The 14399-nt window shown below is 48.0% G+C and overlaps 1 non-coding gene across 1 annotated transcript; it reads left to right on the top strand.

The window, feature by feature from the left end:
- The first annotated feature begins 9459 nt into the window (after positions 1-9459).
- On the top strand, positions 9460-9563 carry LOC112208105 (small nucleolar RNA U13). Its single transcript, XR_002942451.1, has one exon. It is a non-coding gene; the product is annotated as a small nucleolar RNA U13 (small nucleolar RNA).
- The last annotated feature ends 4836 nt before the right edge of the window (positions 9564-14399 follow it).

The raw sequence follows: 14399 nt of genomic DNA, 5'->3' as shown, positions 1-14399 counted from the left end.
TGGCAAAACCATGTCTCTACCAAAAACAAAAATTAAGCTGGGTATGGTGGTGCATGCCTGTAGTCCCAGCTGCTTGGGAGGCTGAGGTGGGAGGACGGCTTGAACCCAGGAGGTGGAGGTTGCAGGGAGCCATTATCAGGCCACTGCACTCCAGCCTGGGTGAGAGAACCAGGCCCTGTCTGGAAAAAATAAAATAAAACTAGAACTAGAAGAATTTTCCTCAACATGGTAAAGGCCATACATGAAAAACAGAGTTAACATCATATTCAATGATGAAAGACTGAAAATTTTCCCCATAAGATCAGGAACAAAACAAGAACCACCACTTTGGCCACTTCTATTTAACAGAGTATTGGAATTTCTAGCCAGAGAAATTAAGCAAGAAAAATAAGTAAAAGGCACCTGAATTGGAAAGGAAAAAGTAAAATTATCTGTACTTGCAGATGAAATGATTTTATACGTGGAAAACCCTAAAGCTTACATACATACACAACTATTAGAGCCAATAAATGAATTCAACAAAGTTGCAGCATACAAAGTCAACACACAAAAATCAGTTGCATTTCTTTACACTAACGATGAATAACCCCAAAGAGAAATTAAGAAAACAACTCTATTTAAAATACCATGCGGCCGGGTGCAATGGCTCATACCTGTAATCCCAGCACTTTGGGAGGCTGAGGCGGGTGGATCACCTGAGGTCAGGAGTTCAAGACCAGCCTGGCCAACATGGTAAAATCCAGTCTCTACTAAAAATACAAAAAACTGGCCGGGTGCGGTGGCTCACGCCTATAATCCCAGCACTTTGGGAGGCCAAGGCGGGCAGATCACCTGAGGTCGGATGTTCGAGACCAGCCTGACCAACACAGAGAAACTCTGTCTCTACTAAAAATACAAATAAAATTAGCTGGCCGTGGTGGCGCATGCCTGTAATCCCAGCTACTCAGAAAGCTGAGGCAGGAGAATTGCTTGAACCCGGGAGGCAGAGGTTGCGGTGAGCCGAGGTCACACCATTGCACTCCAGCCTGGGCAATAAGAGCAAAACTACGTCTCAAAAAACAAAAACAAAAACAAAAACAAAAAATTAGCTGGGCGTGGAGGCGGGTGCCTGTAATCTCAGCTACTTGGGAGGCTGAGGCAGGAGAATCACTTGAACCCAGAAGGCAGAGGTTGCAGTGAGCCGAGATCACACCACTGCAATCCAGCCTGGGCAAAAAGAGCGAAATTCCATCTCAAGAAAAAAAAAAAGCCATGAAAAGGAATCAAATAGGAAGAAATGTAACCAATGAGGCAAAATATTTGTAACTGAAAACTACAAAAAATTAAAGAGACATAAATAAAAAGATATCCTACGTTTATAGAATGTAAAATTTATTGTTTGTTTGTTTTTTGAGACAGAGTCTTGCTCTGTCACCCAGGCTGGAGTGCTGTGATGCAATCTTGGCTCACTGCAACCTCTGCCTCCTGGGTTCAAGTGATTCTTCTGCCTCAGCCTCCTGAGTGGCGGGAACTACAGGCACGTGCCACCATGCCCAGCTAATTTTTTTTTTGCATTTTTAGTAGAGACAGGATTTTACCATGTCGACAGGGCTGGTCTCAAACTCCTGACCTCAAGTGATCTGCCTGCCTCAGCCTCCCAAAGTGCTGAGATTACAGGCATGAGCCACTGCGCCCGGCCTGAATGTAAGATTTAATATTGTTAAGATGACGGTACTACCCAGAGCAATCTACAGATTCAATGCAATTTGTATCAAAATCCAAATGGTATTTTTAATATTTTACAGATATACAAAAACTCATCCTAAAATTTATGTGGAATCACAAGGCATCCTAAATAACACAAAAAAAGACGGAAAAAAAGGTCTGCAGAAAAAGAAGAAACCAGGTCTCTCATTTCCTGATTTCAAAACTTAAATACTAACCTACCACAATGAAAAGAGTGCGGTACTGGCATAAAGACAAACATATAAGGCCGCCTGTAATCTCAACAATTTGGGAGACTGAGGTGAGTGGATTGCTTGAGCCCAGGAGTTCAAAATCAACCTGGGCAACATGGCAAAACCCAGTCTTTACAAAAAATACAACAATTAGCTAGGCGTGGTAGCCTGCGCCTATAGTCCCAGCTACTGAGGAGGAGGCTGAGGTGGGAGGATCACTCAAGCCTAGGAGGCAGAGGTTGCAGTGAACCGAGATCATGCCAGTGCACTCCAGCCTGGGCAACAGAGTGAGACTCTGTCTCAAAAATAAAGAAAGAGAGAAAAAAATAGACACATATATTAGACCAGTGTGAGAGGTGACAGCGTGCTGGCAGTCCTCACAGCCCTCGTTCGCTCTTGGCGCCTCCTCTGCCTGGGCTCCCACTTTGGCGGCATTTGAGGAGCCCTTCAGCCCACCACTGCTCTGTGGGAGCCCCTTTCTGGGCTGGCCAAGGCCGGAGCCAGCTGCCTTAGCTTGCGGGGAGGTGTGGATGGAGAGGCACGAGTGGGAAGCGGGGCTGCGCGCCACGCTTGCGGGCCAGCTGGAGGTCCGAGTGGGCGTGGGCTTGGCGGGCCCTGCACTAGGAGCCACCAGCCGGCCCTGCCGGCCCCAGGCAATGAGGGGCTTAGTACCCGGGCCAGCGGCTGCGGACGGTGTACTGGGTCCCCCAGCAGTGCCAGCCCACCGGCGCTGCTCTCGATTTCTCACGGGGTCTTAGCTGCCTTCCCGCCGGGCAGGGCTCCGGACCTGCAGCCCGCCATGCCTGAGCCTCCCACCCCCTCCATGGGCTCCTGTGAGGCCGGAGCCTCCCCAGGAGCACCGTCCCCCGCTCCTCGGCGCCCAGTCCCATCGACCACCCAAGGGCTGAGAGTGCGGGCAGACAGCGCGGGACTGGCAGGCAGCTCCACCTGCAGCCCGGGTGCGGGATCCACTGGGTGAAGCCAGCTGGGCTCCTGAGTCTGGTGGGGACGTGGAGAACCTTTATGTCTAGCTCAGGGATTGTAAATACACCAATGGGCACTCTGTATCTAGCTCAAGGTTTGTAAACACACCAATCAGCACCCTGTGTCTAGCTCAGGGTTTGTGAATGCACCAGTCGACACTCCGTATCTAGCTATCTGGTGGGGCCTTGGAGAACCTTTGTGCTGACACTCTGTATCTAGCTAATCTGGTGGGGAGGTGGAGAACCTTTGTGTCTAACTCAGGGATTGTAAACGCACCAATCAGCACCCTGTCAAAACAGACCACTCAGCCCTACCAATCAGCAGGATGTGGGTGGGGCCAGATAAGAGAATAAAAGCAGGCTGCCCGCGCCCACAGTGGCAACTCGCTCGGGTCGTGTTACACGCTGTGGAAGCTTTGTTCTTTGGCTCTTTGCGATAAATGTTGCTACTGCTCACTCTTTGGCTCCATGCTGCTTTTATGAGCTGTAACACCACGAAGGTATGCAACTTCACTTCTGAAGCCAGCGAGACCATGAGCCCACCGGGAGGAATGAACATCTCCAGATGCACCACCTTAAGAGCTGTAACACTCACCGCGAAGGTCTGCAGCTTCACTCCTGAACCAGTGAGACCACGAACCCACCAGAAAGAAGAAACTCCAAACACATCCGAACGTCAGAAGGAACAAATTCCAGACGCGCCAGCTTAAGAGCTGTAACACTCACCGCGAGGGTCCGCGGCTTCGTTCTTGAAGTCGGTGAGACCAAGAACCCACCAATTCCGGACACAAGTGGAATAGATTAGGGAGGCCAGAAATAAACCTTCTACATGGAAGATTAATTTTTGACAAGGGTTCCAAGACCACTTAATGGGGGAAAGAACAACCTTTTCGATAATAGCAGTGGGACAACTCGATATCTATATGCAAAAGAATAGTCCGGGTGTGGTGGTTCACACCTGTAATCCCAGCACATTGGGAGGCCAAGGCAGGCAGATCACCTGAGGTCAGGAGTTCAAGACCAGCCTGGCCAACATGGTGAAACCCCATCTCTACTAAAATACAAAAAAATGAGCTGAGCCTGGTGGCATGCAGCTGTAATCCCAGCTAGTTGGGAGGCTGAGGCATGATAATCGCTTGAACCCGGGAGGGGGAGGTTGCCATGAGCTGAGATTGCGCCACTGCACTCTAGCCTGGGTGACACAGCAAGACTCCATCTCAAAAAAAAAAAAAAAAAAAAGTCTTTACTTATAATAGATCAATTTAGGTTTTATATTTCTTTTTTTCTTTTTCTTTTTGAGTTGGAATTTCCCTCTTGTTGCCCAGGCTGGAGTGCAATGGCGCCATCTCAGCTCACTGCAGCCTCAGCCTCCTGGGTTCAAGTGACTCTCCTGCCTCAGCCTCCAGAGTAGCTGGGATTATAGGCACATGCCATCATACCCGGCTAATTTTTGTATTTATTTATTTATTTTTGAGACAGAGTCTCGCCCTGTCACCCAGGCTAGAGTGCAATGGCACAATCTCGGCTTACTGCAACCTCCACCTCCCCGGTTGAAGTGATTCTCCTGCCTCAGCTGGGATTACAGGCGTGCGCCACTTGCCTGGCTAATTTTTTGTATCTTTAGTAGACATGAGGTTTCACCATGTTGGTCAGGCTGGTCTCAAACTCCTGATCTCAGATGATCTGCTTGACTCAGCCCCTCAAAGTGCTGGGATTACAGACGTGAGCCACCATGCCTGGCCTAGATTTTATATTTCTTCTTAAGGTTGGTGTTTAAATTCCCCTAGGAATTTGTTCCTTTCATCTAATTTGTTGGCATACAACTATTCATAGTATTCCCTGATAATTCTTTTACTTATCTAATGTTGGTAGTGATGTCTCCTCTTTTGCTCCTGTTTTGCAGTTTGAGTCTCCTCTGCTTTTTTCTTGGTCAGTCCATCTAAAGGTTCATCAATTTTATGGATTTTTCAAAGAACCAAATTATTTTGGTTTTACTTACTTCCTCTATTTTTTATTCCCTGCTGCATTTATTTCTACTCATCTTTATTATCTTTTTTTTTTTTTTTTTTTTTGAGACAAGTCTCTTGTCGCCCAGGCTGGAGTGCAGTGGTGAGATCTCAGTTCACTGAAAACTCCACCTCCTGGGTTCGAGCGATTCTTGTGCCTCAGCCTCCTGAGTAGCTGGGACCACAGGCATGTGCCACCATGCCTGGCTAATTTTTTTATTTAGCAGAGACAGGCTTTCACCATGTTGGCCAGGATGGTGTCAAACTCCTGGCCTCAAGCTGTCTGCCCGCTTCAGCCTCCCTAAACTGGGATTACAGGTGTGAGTAATCCTCTGCCTCTGGGAGGCAGAAGTTGCAGTGAGCCAAGATCACACCACTGTACTACAGCCTGTGCAACAGAGCGAGACTCCACCTCAAAAAAAAAAAAAAAAAAAAATTAGCCAGACATGGTGGCACATATCTGTAGTTCCAGCTGCTTGGGGGACTGAGGCAGGGGGCTTGCTTGAGCCTAGGAGGTCAAGGCTGCTATAACCCATGTTTATGCCACTGCACTGCAGCCTGGGCAACAAAGTGAGAACCTGTCTCAAAATAAAAATAAAAATAAGTAAATAGGCCGGGCATGGTGGCTCATGCCTGTAATCCCAGCACTTTGAGAGGCTGAGGTGTGAGGATCATGAGGTCAGGAGTTTGAGACCAGCCTGGCCAACATAGTGAAACCCTGTCTCTACCAAAAATACAAAAATTAGCCAGGTGTGGTGGTGGGCACCTGTAGTCCCAGCTACTCGGGAGGCCAAAGCAGGAGAATCGCTTGAACCCGGGAGGCAGAGGTTGCAGTGAGCCGAGATCGTGCCATTGCACTCCAGGCTGGGTGACAGAGTGAGACTCCGTCTCAAAAAAAAAAAAAAAAAAGGAAATAAATATAGCTTCCTAGGGGATTCTGTTTGCAGAGTGTGTCGAGAATATGAAGCCCAGAATTCAAGACTGCATTATGGACTGTGAAGGCTGAGGAGGGCTGTGAGGAAAGAGTGGGTAGGTTAAAGGAGCAGAGGCAACTGTCATGCCCTGTGGCTCTTCTATAGGAAAAGAGGAAAGAGTGAGCCTTGGGCTGTGTTTTGTGAGGGAATAGTGCCCTCCCTTTGTGGGTAAGCAAAGTTGGCTCGGAAGATGAAGACAGATGAGTCAAGAACGTCAGGGTGTCAGGGGGAGCACAAAAAGAAGGCGAAATATGCCCTTCTACACTCAAACTTGAAGGTATTCGGGGCCTGGTGGCTGGATCTGAGGCCATGCTGAGTCCTGAAGAGGGGACCAAAGTCTTGCTTTGTGAAAACTGTCTAGACTGTCCTAGCAATTCCATTTGTTTTTGACTGTCCTAGCAATTCCATTTTTTTTTTTGACAGAATCTCACTCTTGTCGCCCAGGCTGGAGTGCAGTGGCACGATCTCAGCTCATTGCAACCTCCACCTCCTGGGTTCAAATGATTCTCCTGCCTCAGCCTCCTGAGTAGCTGGGACTACAGGCGCCCGCCACTGCGCCCAGCTAATTTTTTGTATTTTTAGTGGAGATGGGGTTTCACTGTGTTAGCCAGGAGGTTCTCAATCTCCTGATCTCATGATCTGCCCGCCTCAGCCTCCCAAAGTGCTGGGATTACAGGCGTGAGCCACTGCGCCCGGCTGCCTTTTTAAATTTAAAAAACTTTTTTTTTTTTTGAGACAGTCTCTCTCTGTCCCCCAGGCTGGAGTGCAGTGGCGGGATCTCAGCTCACTGCAACCTCTACCTCCCAGGTTCAAGCAACTGTGCCTCAGCCTCCCAAGTAGCTGGGATTACAGGCACACGGCACCACACCTGGCTAATTTTTGTATTTTTAGTAGAGATAGGTTTTCACCATGTTGGCCAGGCTGCTCTCGAACTCCTAACCTCAGGTGATCCTCCTGCCTCGGCCTCCCAAAGTGTGAGTACAGGCGTTAGTCACCACTGCACCTGGCCTCCATTCTCATCTTTTCTGATTGGAGAACTCGGTTCTCTAGAGCACAGAAGTAGCACTTCTTTCCCCTGGTCCCTGGAGAGTAAGGTCTTGTTCACATCTGTGCATGGGGCTCAGATCAGGGCCTGGTACAGAGAAAGTGCACAATAAATGGGTGTTTAAGTCTGGGCATGGTGCCTCATATCTGTAATCCTAGCACTTTGGGAGGCCAATGTGGGAGGATCACTTGAGCCCAGGAATTCAAGACCAGCCTGGGCAACAAAGCAAGACCCCAATCTCTACCAAAAAATAGACAAATTAGCCAGGTGTGGTGGCGCGTTCCAGCTACCCGGGAGGCTGAGGTGAGAGGATTGCTTGAGCTGGGAGGCTTCGGTGAGCTGTGCTCGTACCACTGCACACCAGCCTGGGAGACACAGTGAGACCCTGTCTCAAAAAATATAATAAAAGTCTAAAAAATAAATGGGGGCTGGGCGTGGTGGCTCATGCCTGTAATCCCAGCACTCTGGGAGGCCAAGGTGGGCAGATCACCTGAAGTCAGGAGTTCAAGACCAGCCTGGCCAACATAGTGAAACTCTGTCTCTACTAAAAATACAAAAATTAGCCGGGCATGGTGGCGGGTGCCTGTAATCCCAGGTACTCAGGAGGCTGAGGCAGGAGAATTGCTTGAACCCAGGAGATGGAGGTTGCAGTGAGCCAAGATCACGCCACTGCACTCCAGCGTGGGCAACAGAGCAAGACTCTGTCTCAAAAATAAATAAACATAGGCCAGGTGCAGTGGCTCATGCCTATAATCCCAGTACTTTCAGAGGCTGAGGCAGAAAAATCACTTGAGGTCAGAAGTTCGAGACCAGCCTGGCCAACATGGTGAACCCTCATCTCTACTAAAAATACAAAAATTAGCCAGGCGTGGTGGTGCATGCCTGTAATCCAGCTACTTGGGAGGCTGAGGCAGAAGAATTGCTTGAACCCAGGAGGCAGAGGTTGCAGTGAGCCAAGATTGTGCCACTGCACTCCAGCTTGGGTGACAAAGTGAGACTTTGTCTCAATTTAAAAAAAAATAAAATAGCCAGGCGTGGTGGCTCACGCCTGTAATCCCAGCACTTTGGGAGGCCAAGGCGGGCAGATCAACTGAGGTCAGGAGTTCAAGACCAGCCTGGCCAGCATGGCGAAATGCCATCTCTACTAAAAGTACCAAAATTAGCCAGGTGTTGGGGTGGGCACCTGTAATCCCAGCTACTCAGGAGGAGGAGGCGGCAGAATCACTTGAACCCAGGAGACGGAGGTTGCAGTGAGCTGAGATCGCGCCACTACACTCCAGCCTGGGTGACAAGAGCAAGACTCCGTCTCAAAAAAATAAAATAAAATAAATAAATAAAATAAAATAACAAATGGGTGTTTAAATGAATGATGTTCATGGAATCCCTCCCCAGTGCTTTGCTTTCCACAAAGTTCTGCATGGAAGTCTCAATAAATTGTGGTTGAATGCTTGACACTTAGTAACTGTGATGAAAGCAGAATTCACCTTTCATCACCTGGCCAGCAAATGTTTTGTTGTATTATTATTATTATTATTTTTTTTGAGATGGAGTCTTGCTCTGTTGCCCAGGCTGGAGTGCAGTGGCGTGATCTCGGCTCACTGCAAGCTCCACCTCCTGGGTTCACACCATTCTCCTGCCTCAGCCTCACAAGTAGCTGGGACTACAGGTGCCCGCCACCATGCCCAGCTAATTTTTTTTTTGTATTTTTAGTAGAGATGGGGTTTCACCGTGTTAGCCAGGATGGTCTCGATCTCCTGACCTTGTGATCCGCCTGCCTCGGCCTCCCAAAGTGCTGGGATTACAGGCTTGAGCCACCGTGCCTGGCCTGCTTGTCTTATATAGTATTGACCAGTAAAATGTTTTTTTTTTTTTTGAGCCAGAGTCTCACTCTGTCACCAGGCTGGAGTGCAGTGGCGTGATCTCGGCTCACTGCAATCTCCACCTCCTGGGTTCAAGTGATTCTTCTGGCTCAGCCTCCTGGGTAACTGGGACCACAGGCTCCCACCACCATGCCCAGGTAATTTTTGTATTTTTAGTAGAGACAGGGTTTCTTTTTTTTTTCTTTCTTTCTTTTTTTTTTTTTTGGAGATGGAGTCTCGCTCTTTCACCCAGGCTGGAGCTCAGTGGCATGATCTCGGCTCACTGCAACCTCCACCTCCCAGGTTCACGCCATTCTCCTGCCTCAGCCTCCTGAGTAGCTGGGACTACAGGTGCTTGCCACCACACCCGGCTAATTTTTTGTATTTTTAGTAGAGATGGGGTTTCACCATGTTAGCCAGGATGGTCTCGATCTCCTGACCTTGTGATCCACCCACCTCGGCCTTCCAAAGTGCTGGGATTACAGGCTTGAGCCACCGCACCCGGCCCGTAGAGACAGGGTTTCACCATGTTGACCAGTATGGTCTCGATCTCCTGACCTCAGGTGATCCACCTGCCTCGGCCTCCCAAAGTGCTGGGATTACAGGAGTGAGCCACCGGGCCTGGCCAAGATGTCTTTCAAATAATTAAAGCCACATCTTTTTGTAGTTCATAAACATGATGACTGTGTTTTCATGCTCATGCGTGAGTTGCACCTCCCTCAAACCTTGTTTCGACATTGACACATTATCTGCCTGATGTAAAAATAATGAAATCCAATATACTAAGATCAGGAGATTTCACAATAAAATCCCAATTTCTGTTTCTTTTAAAAAATCAGGCCAGCCATGATGGCTTATGCCTGGAATTCCAGCACTTTGGGAGGCCCAGGCAGAAGGATCACTTGATCCTGGAAGTTCAAGATCAGCATGGTTAACACAGGGAGACCTGGTCTCAATTTAAAAATTAGCTGGGCATGGCACTTTGGGAGACTGAGGCAGGTGGATCACCCGAGATCAGGAGTTTGAGACCAGCTTGCCCAATATGGTGAAACCTCATCTCTGTATTAAAAAAAAAAAAAAAAATTAGCCAGTTGTGGTAATGAGCGCCTGTAGTCCCAGCTACTCGAGAGGCTGAGGCAGGGGAATCACTGGAACCCGGGAAGTGGAGGTTGCAGTGAGCCAAGATCTCGCCATTGCACTTGAGCCTGGGTAACAGAGTGAGACTCTGTCTCAAAACAAACAAACAAACAAACAAAAACATTAGCCATAGCCCCAGTTATCTGGAGGCTGAGATGGAGGCTGAGAACCCACGAGTTCGTTCAAGGCTGCAGTGAGTTATCATTGCACTCCAGCCAGGATGACAGAGCAAGACCCTGTCTCAAAATAAAATAAATACTTTGGGAGGCCAAAGTGGGCAGATCACCTGAGGTCAGGAGTTCAAGACCAGCCAGGTCAACATGGCGAAACCTCATCTCTACTAATAAAATACAAAAATTAGCCAGGCATGGTGGTGTGTGCCTATAATCCCAGCTACCCAGGAGGCTGAGGCAGGAGAATCACTTGATCCCAGGAGGCAGAGGTTGCAGTAAGCTGAGATTGTGCCACTGCACTCCAGCCTGGGCAACAAGAGCAAAACCCCATCTCAAATAAATAAATAAATAGAAATAAATAAAATGGTTACTTTATGTTATTTCACCTCAATAATTTTAAGTAAAATAAAATTAGATAACTGATAGCCAGGCATGGTGGTGGATGCCTGTAATCCCAGCTACTTAGGAGGCTGAGGCAGGAGAATCGCTTGAATCTGAGGCAGAGGCTGCAGTGAGCCAAGATCACGCCACTGCACTCCAGCCTGGGTGACAGAGCAAGACTCCGTCTCAAAAAAAAAAAAAAAAAATTTAGATAACTGATTAGAAGGTACTGAAGTTTGCCATCCTTTGGAAATGATCCTCTTCATTAGAAAGATGAGGATCCTGAGGCCCTACAAGGGAAGTGTCAGGTCAGTGGAAGAGACTGAAAGGGAAGTCTGGTTCCCACCCCGGCAGCACAGTCGCTGCCTCCTCTCCCCTTTACTTAGGCTATGAACTCTGGTGTGATACAGACCACAACCCGTTCACCATAGGTTACACCCCACATCTTCTGGCTCGGACCCTGGCACTTGAACTGTCAGCCTCCAAGTAGCTGGGACAATAGGCCAGCTCTACAAATGCCCCCTGCTCATTAAAATTTTTTTTGTAGAGTTGGGGTCTTGTTATGTTGCCCAGGGTGGTCTCAAAGTCCTGATCTCAAGCAACTCTCGCCTTGGCCTCCCAAAGTGCTGAGATTACAGGCATGAGCCACTGTACACAGTCTTGATGTATTACCTTTTATTTTTAAAAAAATTTTTATAAAGACGGGTGTCACCATGTTGTCCATGCTGGTCTCAAACTCCTGGGCTCAGGCAATCCTCCCGACTTGGCCTCCCAAAGTGCTGGGATTACTGGTGTGAGCCGTGCCTGGCTTGCTTTTTTTGTTTGTTTGTTTTTGAGATGGAGTCTCACTGTTGCTCAGGCTGGAGTGCAGTGGCGCAATCTCGGCTCACTACAACCTCTGCCTCCTGAGTTCAAGGGATTCTCCCATCTCAGCCTCCCGAGTAGCTGGGATTACAGGTGTGTGCCACCACACCTGGCTTATTTTTGTATTTTTAGTAGAGATGGGGTTTCACCATGTTGGCCAGGATGGTCTTGATCTCCTGACCTCATGATCCACCTGCCTACATCTGGTTTTTTTTAATTAAAAAAAATTTTTTTTAAGTACTTTTTTTCTTTTGAGATGGAGTCTCACTCTGTCACCCAGGCTGGAGTGCAATGGCACAATTGTGGCTCACTGCAACCTCCACCTCTTGGGTTCAAGCAATTCTCCTGTCTTAGCCTCCCAAGTAGCTTGGACTACAGGCATGCACCACTATGCCTGGCTAATTCTTGTATTTTTAGTAGAGATGGGGTTCCACCATGTTGGCCAGGCTGGTCTCGAACTCCTGACTTTGTGATCCACCTGCCTCAGCCTCCCAAAGTGCTGGGATTACAGGCATGAGCCACCATGCCCAGCCTAAAGTACTTTTCATTAGAGACAGTACTTTATTCAAACTGCTTCTCTTCTCGTGCTTTTGTGTCTTGAGACAGTCTGTCTGTCACCCAGGTTGGAATGCAGTGGTGTGATGACAGCTCACTGAAGCCTCGACCTTCCAGGCTCAGGTGATCCTCCCACCTCAGTCTTCTGAGTTGCTGGGACTATAGGTGTGTGCCACCATGCCTGGTGGATGTATGACTGTTTATGTAGGAACGTCTGTTAATTGTAAATTTCCTCCAAAACCACCCTGTTGTTGCAGAAATGACAGGCTGTGAGCACTGTAGCCACCTATACATTCCTTCCAGAGCACTATGCTTTTGCTCCAAGACATAAGCGGTAGGTCTTGGGGCTGTGGTGTGGAGATCTGTCATGGCGCAGCCCAAGACCATGCTTTTGTGTGTAAGTTCCTTAATAAATCACCCAAAACTGACAAACTGGATTTGTCTGCTTCCTTTTTTTTTTGGCGCCTTTGGCATGAGGGTCACTTGGCATATACGGCCCTTTCACGGAATGCACAGCAACTCCAACAAAGAGAGATGATTCTTTCACAGATGAAGCTGCTGAGGCTTAGAGAAGCGAGATTGTCCCAAGGGTGGCAGCTTCTAAGGGAAGGGCTGGAATGTGAACCCAGGCATCTTGACTTGAGCCTTGTCCTTTTGGCCCCTATGCCCTCCCACCTCCCAACCCAGGGGATTAGCTAAAATTTAGGAAAGCAGCTCATGTTATTTAAAGGGAGGGGAGGCCGGGCATGGTGGCTCATGCCTGTAATCCCAGCACTTTGGGACGCTGAGGCGGGCAGATCACTTGAGGCCAGGAGTTCAAGACCAGTCTGGCCAACATGGTGAAAACCCATCTGTACTAAAAATATGAAAATTAGCCGGGTGTGGTGGCGAGTGTCTGTAGTCCCAGCTACTCGGGAGGCTGAGATTGCAGTGAGCTGAGATTGCACCACTGAACTCCAACCTGGGTGACAGGGCAAGACTCTGTCTATAAAATAAATAAATTATAAAATAAATAAATTAAAAAATAAATAAAATTTCAGAAAGCAGCTCACTTTATGTAAAGGGACAGGAAACAGCAACAGATGACATGTATATAGGATGATTCCAGTCTAGTAATAAATGTACACACACCAGAAAGAGAGGCATTAAAATGTTAACGGTAGTTAACAGCCTGGGCGACAGAGCGGAGATCCTGTCTCAAAAAAAAAAAAAAAAAAGTTAAGAAAAGGAGTGACAATCCACGTGTGGCCCACAAAGCTTAAAATATATACTATCTAGCCCTGGGCAGAAAAGGGTTTGACAATGCTGTTCAAAGGTCACCATTGGTAGATTGGAAACTGAAAAAGGTATATACCCTGGCATTGGACAACACAATGGCTGTGCCTCCTGCCTAAGAATGCTGAACTGGCCAAGTGAGGTACTTGGCAGCCCAGCCCTGAAATGCATAAGCTCTCCAGCCTTTTCATCACTGCTCCTCCCTGGTTCTTAACCTCTGGCCACTCGATCCTCTGGCTTCCCTTCCACCAAGCACTCGCACATTGAGTCCAGTCCCTAGCCCTCTCCTCTAGGCTGCCCCCTCTGGAAATGTAAGCAGCACCAGGTATAAGAGCCAGGCACAGGCTGCCTTGACGTGCACCTAGCCCCCTTACTTCCCCGTTGTGTGGAAGGTAAATCACTTCTCTTTGGGTCTGTCTTCCCATCTACAAGTTGGGAATGACAATAGGGTTATTCTGAGATTAAGTGAGATAAGGCAGCTAAAGCACGCAGTATGGAAGTGGTCAACATGCTGGCTCTGATGTCATCCACGACCAGACTTCGGGTAACTATTTATAAGTCATTCCCTTCAAAACCTTTCTCTCTGTTCTTTCTCTTCTGTGACAGACTAATACTTGTGCCCCTTCCCTTCATTTAGAAACAAAATGACCCAAGTTTAAATGAACATGTAACTATCCAGCTAGAGGCATTTTAGTCTCACATATAGGGTGGTAAGAAGGTGAGACTAAGTTCTGGCCAATGGGATCAGTGTAATTTCCAGGCCCTGTATTTCCGCTTCCTTTTGCATGGGCTTGAACGAGGACTTGGGGCTGGTGAGCCGCTTTAACCACACAGATGACAACCTCGGGGATGCAAGAGCAACATGACAGCGCAGCCCTGGGTCCCTAGATGATTTTGCATAACGGTTGTTGTCTAACCCTAACCCTGGACCAATCACCTCTGAACTGTCACATGAGAAATAAGCTATTTTGCTGAGTCACTGTTTGGGGCTCCTTGTGACAGAACCTGAGTCTAGAATCTAGTTAGTGCACGTCAGAAGGCTTCTCTTCAACTTCAGTATCAGTCCGCCCTCCATATGTGCTGTTCTTGTACTTCTGAACACAAAGAATATTCCAGCTATTTCTTGAAAACAGTCATATTTGTTTATCCTCCAGTCAGGAGAATGTGTCACTCTTGACTCCTTCAACTCCCGAATCCACTGGTCACAGTA

Source organism: Pan troglodytes, chromosome 18 (genome assembly GCF_028858775.2).
Source record: "Pan troglodytes isolate AG18354 chromosome 18, NHGRI_mPanTro3-v2.0_pri, whole genome shotgun sequence".
Classification (NCBI taxonomy): domain Eukaryota; kingdom Metazoa; phylum Chordata; class Mammalia; order Primates; family Hominidae; genus Pan; species Pan troglodytes.
This window is presented reverse-complemented; position numbering and strand designations above follow the sequence as displayed.